The following is a 12,909-nucleotide window of genomic DNA, read 5'->3' as shown; positions in this document are numbered from 1 at the left end:
CTTGATCCTTTTGGGGATTTTATCATTTTGTCTAAATTATTTCTCCACTAAATTTAAAACGAATCATATGAGATATGAAATGGTAGGGTACCATGTTTGTAAGCTTTCAGAAGAAACAAATGCTCATTTTTCCTTACTATAATCACGAGTACAACGGGATTGTGGCTCGTGAAGCTGTCTTTCTAGAATACAAGTTTATTTCTAGAAGACATAGTGGAAGAAATTATTCAAAAGCCACAAAGAATGTTATGTCGCAAGAAACTGGTCTTTCTTGGCTACATGAGACGTTTTTGTATGTTTTGTGTAAGACGTTGTTTCTTCAAAACCTAGGAGGTTAAAGTTATCACTTGTTGAAGATGATGAATTAGTGTTACTTTTAGAAAGTAAAGAGCTTGCAACTTACAAAGAAATTGTTTGATTCAAGTTGATTACTTCTGGAAAGTAATGAACATATGACTTACATGAGAGTGTTTAAGTCACAACTCAATACAAGGCTTAGAGCCATGAAAATCCGAAATAAATTCCAAGTGAATTTTTAGATATCAAAGCTTGATTGGTTGTAAAGGGTTTTGCACTAGTTGAAATACTTAAGTCTATTTGGATCTTCTTAGGGATTGTGTTTCATTATGAGATATATATAGCGAGTGAATCTAAAACCCACTTCTTCAATTAGAAGGAATGTATTCAATACATGTCTTGAGTTTTGTAGATTCTTGCAATCCTAAGATAATATGAAACTTAAGAGAGGGTCTTAAGTAGGACATCAATGAGTTAGAATCAATATTTTGATCATGTTATAAAACTTTTCTTGATAAGTCGAGAAGCTGTGTTTATACATGGAGTTTAGTGGGAGTTACGGAAATTTTAATTAGTCTAATATGTGGATGACATATTAATCATTGGGAATGATTTAAGACTTGGAGAAATATAATACATCTTTAATATCCATATTTATGGAGATAAATCCACATGATATTAGCGTCAAACAAGAAGTCTTATGTTGATAAGATTCATGACTAGTTCAATCAAGTTGAACATATTTGATTGATTCCATTTGCTTCCGCTGCCGAATCAATTAAATAAGAAATGATGTATAACACATCATATACTTTGAGTATGATGAATTGTTTCAAATCGAATTTGAGTAATAATTACCAGGTAAGCCATAAAGATTACCCTTAAGTGCTTGCAGAAGCATTAAGGATGTAAAGCAAAGTGTTTTTGATGCAATTTTGTGTAAGGGTGTTACACAAATGACAATTGACAATTAAGATTGCGCATGGTTTCCGACAAAATCATAATCAAAACACATTAGGATGGTTTAAGATACCATTGTGGCTATGTTATTTAAGAAATAGATTTTCTAGAATCGTTCTAGGCAATAAAGAACAATGAGAAATATTTACAACGGAAATTGAGTACACTTGCAATCATGGGATGTGCAAGAGGGATGAGTTCCGCACAATTTGAAAACAAAGTGGGAGCTATTTTAAGGCAAGAGCATATGTCTAGATTGGATCTAGACACGTACTCATAAAGTTTTGTAATGCAAATGTATACATTACGAAAGGAAAACAAGTATGTAGCAAGGTTGAGCAGGGAGTTGCTAAAACCTACTTAGCAAGGCCTAATCATAGGCTAAACATGATGAGTTATGTCATTTCAATTGAATTGAAATGAACAACTACATACAAGATCAAATTAGATTATAGAATATGAAATAGTAATCAGGCATTGACTATTCATATGTGATAATCGCATTTGTCGTTCGAGTTTTTTACTTTAAAAACTCTTTTCTTGTACTTTGTTACATCCAAACGGGTTGTAGAGACAATATTGAACCCCGTTAAAGTGAACCCGGATTAACATGGTATTCGCCCATAGTCACTTGTATGACGTGACGTCTCGAAGTGACTAGAGTGTGATGCGATTGATGGCAAGTTCAAGTGCCATGGAGTCATGTGAGATGACTAGTCGATCACATAGGCAGACTGTTAGGAACACTTTGTCTGGCAGTGACCGCTTATAGAGTTCTGGCAAATTTATAAAGCCTGGACATGGCGAGAGCTACTATAGTATTCTAATGAGTCGATTCTTTTGACTAAAGACTGTTCGTCTAAGGTGGCATGGTTTCAGATTAACTTTGATTTATGTTACTACGACCTTCGTAAATGGGGTCAAATGGGCATATTTTGGGTTATGATGGTTGTGGCTAGTCGAAGGGAATAGTGCGGTATGAATTGTCCACCCCCTTGCCAGGGTTAAAACAATATCTCAGGGCCACTCGAAGAGCAATGAACTGGAAATGCGTGGCCACGCTCGGAAGGTATCTATGGTAGATAAATTCCGGTCAATCAGTTATTCTGCAGATCGAGGAAACCACTCTCCATATGATCACTTGCAAGTACGACGCGAAAGACACCTTGCATTGAGTGGGAGATAGTAATAGGACAAGAGAATTGGTGATGCATACTTGTCGAGGACAAGTGGGAAATTGTTAGAGTAAGTGTCCCCGACAATAATGCGATCACAATTGTCGATCATATTGATCACATATTTAAATCTCAAATAAAGAATACGTGAGGGATGATTTATTATTTATAATCAACTGGTCATCATTAATCGGTAATGATTGGCTGACTACAGTTTGACATTACTGTCGTGTGACGGTGGTGGTCAGTTGATCTCTTAAGGTCACCCCTAAAGGACAATTCCCTTAATGGATAAATTGATTAATTGTATGACGATACAAAATGATCAAATCCTTAAAAGTGAACAATTTACTTGTGAGTGAGAATATTGATATCTTATTGTAATGGGATTAAATAAGATTTATTTTAGTAATAAAAATGCTTTGTTACTAAAATTGATTATTGTTTGAGAAACAATAGAGATAAGAATGAATGGTTGATTATAATTATAAGATGTTGTGAATTATAATTATATGACCCATTTTATTTATGTGATCAAGTATTACTAGTCAATTTATTGTATGTAATTTAATTAATTCATAAAATGATATTTATGTGATAAATATGAATTAAATTAATTAATAACATGTATCATACTACATGTGACATATTGTGTGACAATTGACAAAATAAAATGGTAGTCCATTTTATAGAAGTGGACCGAAATATTGTGGGTGGTAGGCCTTAGTGGGTGATTTATTTTATGTGATAAGAATAAATTAATAAAACCTACTCTACCTATTCTTACACACCTACAATATTGAGAAGAGCAAAAAGAAAAAGGTAAGATGCCATTTTGGCCCTACCCCAACCGGCCATACTCCCTTTCATGATGGGTTTTTGGTTCTTATTTTTACTCTCTCTTACATTCATATGATGATTATTCATTCATACAACATCACATGCAAAGTTGTTCTATATTCTCCTACTTCTCTCTAAACAAGTTTTAGAATACAATAAATTGTTCATCCACTCTAATATTATAACAAGGTTACTAGTGTAGTAATAATAACAATATTAGAATACATTTTATGGATACTAGTATAATAATCTAGTTAATTAGTATACTAGTTTAAGGGTAAGTTTTGGGTGCAATCTAAGGAGGATTTCTATTCTTGGGATCTTGGAAGATCATCCATCATATTACGCTCAAGAACAAGTGAAGGTAGGAGACTTTCATTTGTGCCCATTTAACCGAATTTTTGATGGTGAGAAAACGATTTTCTTATCTCTTCTTATTTGTTTTGCATGCATAAGATCTTTAAGTTTTTATGACTAAAACTTTAAACTAAAATATATGATATTTAAAATATGATTTCCAACACTTACCTTATCCTAGTCTCTCACCCATCCCTCCCTAAGGTCTTTCCTGGTCATAGGGTCGGTCAAAAGAGTCCTTAAACATCGTGGGTATTACAACCGCCGCATGCGTTGTACGCGAGCTTCTCATATTACTTTTTATCTTTTTTTATAAAATCGACATGTTGTAGGATGACTCGGCAACTTGGTTACTGTAATTTATATATTTATTAACAATTCATCAAAGTGATTGAGCAAGACAACTTTTTACCTTACCCATAAAATTCAGATCAAACTAATACCGTATGAATCTATTTTTAATAATACGTTTCGATTGCATCCCATTTTGAATATTTTCTTTTTACTTTTCACATTATCAAAAAATAAATCCATGAAATAACATCATAACATAAAAAGATCTATTACATCAACTTCATCTTGAACATAATTAAAAAAGTTGGATGTCACGTGCGTAGCACGCGGTGTTCCAACTAGTCTTATATAAAAAGAGAATAGGGGGTTTGGGTATTTTGACACTGCTTGTGCCCCTTGACTGTTGTTGTATTTACGGTCAAAGCCATCAGATGTTTTATGGCTTTTTCCTTATCTTTACATGCGAATCTTTCTTTCATTACTATCTTCTACCCTTTGATTCTATCTTTATTTATGGTTAGTACCATTTTGGGTTATTTTCCATCTTTTTTTTTACCGACTTCCACCCGACAAACTGCTCATCTGTCTTTTACAGTTTTACCCAGAAAATTCCCATACGCTGCACTACCGTCATGCATATCCTTTTCTTATCAGTTATACATAAATGAATGTAACAGAAAACTATTCAAACACACATTTGATCCAATAAAAAATATTCTAGATAAACTGGGACTGTGACTTAGCTACATCCTTGAAATTAATTTACACTGCTTTCCCCTGTTTGGTTCGTTACGAATCTTCGATTGGTTAGCCGACAACCGATGACTTCCTATATTAGTTTGCTGCCGTCTTGCAACTCTTGATCGACGCGAGAAGCAATCTTCACTGCTGCCTCACTCTATTCTCAATTTGGTGGGAATTATCAGATTTCCAATTTAAATTTTCTTAGACTAGATGTTTTATTTCCAATTTGAATTTTTGTTTTGAATGGTCGCTGATGTATAGTGTTTGTGGTGCAGTGGTTAAGTACAAGATTTTTTCATTTTGATGATGTTAACAGATAAGTACTAAGTAGAGGTGGTTTTAGAATTTAAATTTCATTAGTCCTTTATTTTACCCATAAATTTAGAACAGTTTAACGATCCCAAAACAAGATTTGGATCATCGGAAAGAAACGGACTCTCAGTTGTCGTAAGATTTAGGAGTTGTTTAATTGACTCTTTTGGAACAGAATGGAATGAAAATGGATTTGATTCATTCTAATGTTTGGTTATGGAATGGAGTTAAATACCCCATGATATCTAACTTCACTCTAACCCCTTATAATCTCATCGGTACGGATTCTCTCATTTTCTTAAAGAAATGAACCTCCATTTCTTATAAACGGTCCGGGTTAAATCTTATGACGCTCTAATGGTTGTAATCGTCTTATAAAAGTTATGTTTTAGTAAATGAACATAGAAAATATATTAAAAATAGGTGTATTAGAGAGGAAATAGAGAGATCAAGATTTACCCTAGGTTTCAAACTTTATTTCTTCCCTTTACAAGTTTAGATTAAACCAAATAATTTGAAGTAAGAATGAATTTGGAACACCATATCTCTATGATAACATACTCAATTTTACTCTATTCCATTATCGGGAAACAAACGACCCCTTAAGAGTATGTGAACATCAAAGATGCAAAGAGAGACATATTATAACAATTGGATCTTCGCTTTCGCTTCTTTTCTAGAACAGGAGAAAAAAAGGCTTTGAGAGAAATCGATGGGCAACAAAAACATAGTAAGTGACAAATTTCTTAAACAATGATCGTTGTAGAAGGCCAGCTTAAAAACGGTTTGAATATGTAGTAATTTTTATAGATGCTAATTCTTAAATAATACGGAATATATGTGTAAATGTTATGGGTAAGTTTCTCGTAAAACAAATTTGTGATAAAATATTTTAAATCATTAATAAAACTGTAATACCTCTTATATTCTAAGGTTATAGGACCCTTGGTGTGTGTCTAAGTACAAGGTAGACTATGAAAGACTAATAGAGAGCTTGCACAAATGTGTCATACATGGAAATGTGATCACTTATTTTAGGGGCATTTTTCAAATGGTCATATCTAAAGTTGTGGAGCTTATATGAAGGTTATTTAACTTGGAGGTCAAAGTTTATTGTCTTATCTTTCCAACGCATGGTCACAAGCTTGATTCCAATAAGTAACGAAAAAACGGCAGCTGTTTGAAAATCAGTGCGCAAAGCTGAACTCGCTGAGTGATGTTACGCGCTAATCTATTTCCTAATTTCGCACCTTCTTATAATTATTCCTAATATTATAATATTATACTATTCTTATCTTAACTTTATTACTAGATTTCATGCCCAGGCGTTGCCCGGGTAATATCACAATGGTTTCAAAGTATAGCTAAAGAATGCTACTCCGTAAATCGATAGGATCCTGACCGCAATTGACTCTCCACTCTCCGTTTCTTTTTAGGAAATGGATAGGTAATGGACTTCTGTAAATCAAACTCTTAAAAGGGACACTAAAGAAGGCTATTGGGTAATATTTTTTTTTTTTTTTAGTATAAATGCATTATTAAATTGAAATGTCCATTTGATTGACATGTTAATTTAAATGCTAAGCACTCTATGAGTATATCATTCAATTAGTGAACAATATTATCTTACAATCTTGATATCTCTTGTTCAACGACTCAAGTACAACACAAAATGAAATGATATTATTAGAAACATCATAGCAAGTATAATGGAAAATAAAATAACGCTATTCGATGGTACATAATTTGGAAAATATTATTTAGATGTTTACATTTCATTAAAATATTCCTTATAAAAGAGTAAAAATATACTCCGTAATAGGTGAATGGAAGGGTATACAACACTACTAATATGCAATTGATAATGTTAGCATCCTTAAATATGATAGATAAATCTAAGGTTAATGTATCATTGTGTAACTTTATTGCATTGGTGTGAGTTGTTTCAAAACAAAAAGAAAGTCATGTGCTATAATGGATTATAGGCGTTGGTGCATATAGAGCTTTTCAAACCCGAATTAGGTGGTCAGTTTTGTTTGTCTCCGTTGATATATTTGTAGTGCAGGTTGAGTGATAGAGCTTAAAACGATGTACATTCTAAGTTCTAACAGTCATTCATATTGTGCGCATTGTATTATACTCCGTATGTGAGTGCTCAACAAATAAATACTCCCTCGTTCTCAATTATTTGTTTATATTTTTATTATTCTTCATGAAAGGTGCATGCTATTTAAGCAAATTTAAGAAAATGATCAATACCTAGAGAGTAACTAATTACGTACAGATGTAAATTTATATGATAATCATATATAAAATCAATGTAATCCTCTTAGACATTATCCACTTTGATTGAACATATTGTTAAACAAACAATAGGTCATGTTTAGGACAATCTTAAATCAAGACTTCTCAAAACCCCATTAGTAATATTATTTTAATATGTTGTAAGTGCCGTCTTAACATTACACGGTCTTAAACACAAATTTGTGTTAAACCAATGTTCACTCTTTTATATTAGAGCAAAAGAAGGAATTGTAAATAGACAATGAGGAACAAACGTCAAGGTTTGCAAAGTTTGAGGATAAAAACACAAACAGATAAGATATACTCCGTAACAGGAACAAACTTCAAAGCTGATGGCGTATATTGATCAGGTAAGACGGTTGTTTAGTTCGATTGAGGAATTGGAGTTCCAAAAAAGTTATAATTCACATGATTTTACAATTCACATGAAATGGAAAAAAAATGTTTGGTTGGAATGTGGGAAGTGAATTCCATAGGAATTCTAACTTAACTAGGGGGCCTAGGTAAGCAACTTCTCTGGAATTAGAGTTCCTATGGAACTTCAATTCATGTGATTTGGGGCAAACAAACAACACACCAATTTTACAAATCACATAAATTGCAATTCATGTGTTTTATATTGGGTAACCTAACAACAATAATGTGCGACTTACCCTTTTTTAGCCAATAAGATTTTACTCTAATACCAATTTTTGCTCTTTGAGAGCAATACGGAGTTCCACTACTTTACCATATCCTTCCTAGCTAGCATATGGGAGATAGATAAATCACCCAAGTATAAGAATCCACTTATAAATGTAATACAATATGGAACAATTCCATGTTCAGATCTATTGTTTTCTCCAATGAATAGTAAACATAAACTATTCACTGATATAGAGGGAGTGTACTATTTTTCTGAAACACTTATATTTGAGATATGTGTGTTTATGGACGGTTGCGAAAATAATGGAAAATCAAATCGCAAATACCTTTTATTAACGGAATGAATGCACACGGTAACCTGTTCATTAAAAAAAAATAATTATCCTATTTATTAAAAGAACAACCACAGAGCCTAGGTGGCGCTCTGTGGTTGAAAGTCAATAAGTCAAAAATTAGTTTTTTATTCCATATTTTCAGGGCCCATGATCTACGTATGAATTAATTACAAAGCATTTGAGACTTGTGTTGCTTTCTCTCAATTGTTCACAGTATAATTACTCAATTACAAAATTGATCAAAATCCAAAATACAGTAATTTGCTTACTACTATAAAACAAAAATGTACCAGAATTTAGAAAAAAGAAATAGTAATTTGCTTATGATAGTAGAGAAATAGTATTTTATTTAAATAACATAAAAATTTAAACAGAAAACTTATTTAAAATAGTAGAGAGAAAAAAAGAGGGAAAATTTTATTGAAAAATAAATAGCTGTAATGACTAATAAATACTTCGAAAACAAATAACTTAAATAATAATACAAAAGTAACATTTGAGTTTTAGATCTACAATCAACCAAAATTAATTATGAGAAATACTACGTAATTTAAATGATGGCTTGAAAAGATTGAAAATTTATTTGAACTAAAAAAATACTAAAATTATCTCATTAATATTAAAAAATGAATTAAAAAAATACTTTAAAAACAGAAACTAACTAAAAATAATAATTTTCGTTAGAGAAAAATCCAGATCTACAAAATTAAAGAGCGTAAGGACATAAATAATTTGAAAAGAGTGACTTTAAATATACGAAAAATACGAAAAAAGGATTACAATTCATATGTGATGAATAAAAAGTGAAAAACAAAAAAAAAAGATTTTTTTAATGTTACCTTTTAAGAAATTAGGTAGACTTAAACACAATTAGCCATTACATCTACCAATTTTGAGTCAAAATAGTGGGGATACATGATCGTTTCGCATTGATAGAGCTAGAGTGAGTGAAATGGGAAAGAGCTAAAGAGGATAGATTTGGCGAGTGAGGCTAGATAGCACTCATTAGATCTAGCGGAACTAGCTACTCATTAATTGTAGCAGGTAAAATCATGCGGGAGGCTAAGCCTTAAAGGGTGAGGGTGAGAGGTATCAAAAATTTAACAATCCAACTTTCTTTCGTATACATGATCCCATTCGATTTTTGGTATCGGAAATAATAATTTCCCAAAATAAAGCTGATGAGGGTGAGAGGGTTACAGCCTACGAGGAGGAGGACTTGAGGACTTGAGGGTGAGGCGGTGAGGGATGAGAAATTGAGAATAGGGTTTTCAATTTTCATTATGAGTAGGATATTTATATGAGGTTGTTACTTATATGGGCTACTTACTTATGGGCCAAATTAGGCAACCCAAATTGTACTTCGTGTTAGTTAGTCACTTTTACGATGGAGTAAGTCTCTTTTGAGACGAGTATATCCGTCTTAAGAATAAAACGGGTCAAATAATATTTACCTAGAGAAAATATGTTAGTTTTGGGTAATTAGATTGTTTAGTTAAGAGTTTATGAGTATTTTATATGTGTGTTGAAAAGAGGCGACAAAGTACTGTCTTAAGGACCGCAAAAATGCAAATAGAAAGATAAAAAAATGGAGGGAATATTATAGTTTTAACAAAAATTCTGAGTAAAAATAGTCATTATTTGAGACGCATGCAAATTATACGGGTTTTTTCCTCAATAGTTGTATTTTAATTATTATAACATACATCGTAACAGTTTATTATCTTTTCTTGAATTATATATGTTTATAATGTTTTGATTTTTTTTTTTGACAACATATAATATTTTGATAGATATTTAATTTAATATAAATTCGTATCAACATTGCCATATTACATGTAGCTCCGTATGTACAAACTTGCAAATTCAAATGAAATAGCTGAAATTGAAAATTTAAAATATGACATTCTAGAAAAACGTAATTATTATTTTAACTTAATTTCAAAAAAACGAAACTTAAAACGGCAAACCCGTACAATTTGCACGATTTTAAGACTAACTTGATTTAACCTGCTACAACCATGGGGATCTAGCTACTCATTGTAGAGATTTATCACAACAATAGTGGTGATACATGATCATCAATTATACTCATTAGATTTAGCGGCTCGGGTTGAGTTTTAACCCTATATTAACGGGTCTTTTGAATTCGGGTCAAACGGATCACGAGTCAAGATTTTTGAGCCTCGGCCCTAGAAAAGACGGGTGGCTCGACGGATTTACAGTTAGGGTCATAATTTTATAGGTCTAGCTAAGATATATTTCACTTAACAGACCCCTTCTAATTATTTATATTGTATCGTGTAAGTGTTACCTATCATCCTTTATTACATTACTACTAACGAGTATTATTTAAGAGTTTTCACTATAGAGGGAGTAAAAAGAATTATTTATGTATAATATAAATTAGATGAATTGGTTACATTTTTATTATGTACTTTGTAGTTAACAATCATTTAGAATAAGTGGTTGATGAAAGAACCCAACAATCCATATGAATATCATCCAACTTTTATCTTTCATTTCAAGATAATAACTTTTAAATTACATACCCGTGCAATTTGCACGGGTTTAAGACTAGTATTATATAGAAACCGAAATCTTAATGAATTGAAACAACAATAAAATAATGAAATAAATGTCATCATTAACTACTTTCATCATCTCATGAATCCCTTTACTATAAATGTTAAAACATTTAAGATGTTTTCATTGGCTCCTAATTTTTAGGTATTAACTTTTTTTTTCTAGGAACCCACTCATGTTCTTAATAGATTTAATTACTCTCTCATGGTAATCATTAAAAATTCAGTGTTTAGGATAATCATTGCATTGTTTCTCATCATTTGAGCATGTAAATAAATAGCCAAATAAATACGAAATGATGTTAGACGAAAAGCATTAGGTATAACTTATAAGCAAAGTTTGTAGTCAACATGAATGAAATTTAATATGCAACATAAATTGTTTCAACATGAATGAAATTCACTATTCAGCATAATTTGTTTTTTTTTTTAAATATGCAAATTCTCTGGGAAATTATGTACAAAATTAATAATGGGGTAATATCAGTGGCGGACCCAGAGCTTTTACAATGGGAGTGCACAATTGGAAAAAAAAAAACTAACAATACAACAAAAATGCTTAAGTATTAAACTTCGTCTTATATAGTAAACAACATGCTACAAAAAGAAATACTAAATATTTAAAGTCATCCGACGAGATTTCATGTTCTGAAAACGCTTCAATACATCATCATCACTAACTTGCACAAAACAATCTCTCTATATATGTAACTAAACAATGATTCAAGAGTGGATTACCCATGCTATTCCTCAACCTGTTCTTCACAAATGTCATAGAAGAAAATACTCTTTCAACACTTGCCGTCGCCACCGGGAGTATCAACACAAGCTTTAAAAGCTTATAAACAAGTGGATAAAAAACATGTTTATTTGTTTCAACAAGCAACATAGAAAGCTCGCTAAGATTCTTCACTTGTTGAAATCTTGAGTCTTGATTCATGTCACTCTTATAGATATCAAGTTCAAATACAAGATTGTCTTTATGAAGAGCACAAAATTCATTAGGATAAAACTCGACAAGCCGCATCAATTTTTTCTTGTCAAAAGAAGCAAATGAATTAACCGGGTTCAAACAAGCCATACACAAGAGCAACTCCGTATTTACCTCGTCAAAACGATCATCAAGTTCAAGAAGTTGCTTATCGATAACACTTAGGAACATATCGATAAGAAATCGTTCAAGGTTGATCTTCGTATAAAAGAAGCGCCTTGATCTTGCACGAGGGGCATAAGAATCACTCATACTTGGAACATGAATGTTAAGTTTTGCACAAAAAACACTCACACTTTGAAGGAAATTGTCCCATTCATGATCCCTAGTGTCTTGCAAATGCTTCTTAGTCAAGTCAACAAGAGTCATTGCATTAACAATATCTCGGTCTTTTCTCTGAAGTGCCTCACACAAAGAATTAGTATACCCAAAGATGACTTTCATCAAATGTAACATGAAGATGAACTCAAATGACTCAAGATGGTCCACGACACTTTGAGCTTTAGCACGATCTTTGTTACTTTTTGCATCTTTACCAACTTTAACAAGAACGTCAATCATCGAGGAATACATAACAATAAGATTCATGATTGATTTATGATGAGAACCCCAACGAGTATCCTCCGGCCTACTTAATCCAAGTTCTTGATTCAACCCTTTCCCACATACAATTTCATTCAACCACAAAGCTTCTAACACTTTTTTAGCTTGAGTCTCTCTTACCATTTCTAACTTCTTGCAAGATTGCCCAATAACATTAAGTACAAATCCAAGTTGTTGAAAAAAAGATGCACAATCACAATTCTCCTTTGCAACCGCAACAAGAGTCAATTGAAGTTGGTGTGCAAAACAATGAACATAATAAGCGGAAGGTGACTTTCTCATTACCAAATTTTTAAGACCATTAATTTCATCTCTCATGTTACTAGCCCCGTCATATCCTTGACCACGAATATTTGACATAAGCAATTTATGGTCACCAAGTAAAGTCTCAATTGCTTTCATAAGAGTTAGACTAGTAGTATCATCAACCTTCACAATACCAAGAAATTTTTCACACACCTTGCCCT

The sequence above is a fragment of the Silene latifolia genome, chromosome X (genome assembly GCF_048544455.1).
Source record: "Silene latifolia isolate original U9 population chromosome X, ASM4854445v1, whole genome shotgun sequence".
Classification (NCBI taxonomy): Eukaryota; Viridiplantae; Streptophyta; class Magnoliopsida; order Caryophyllales; family Caryophyllaceae; genus Silene; species Silene latifolia.
Note: the sequence above shows the minus strand (reverse complement) of the source record.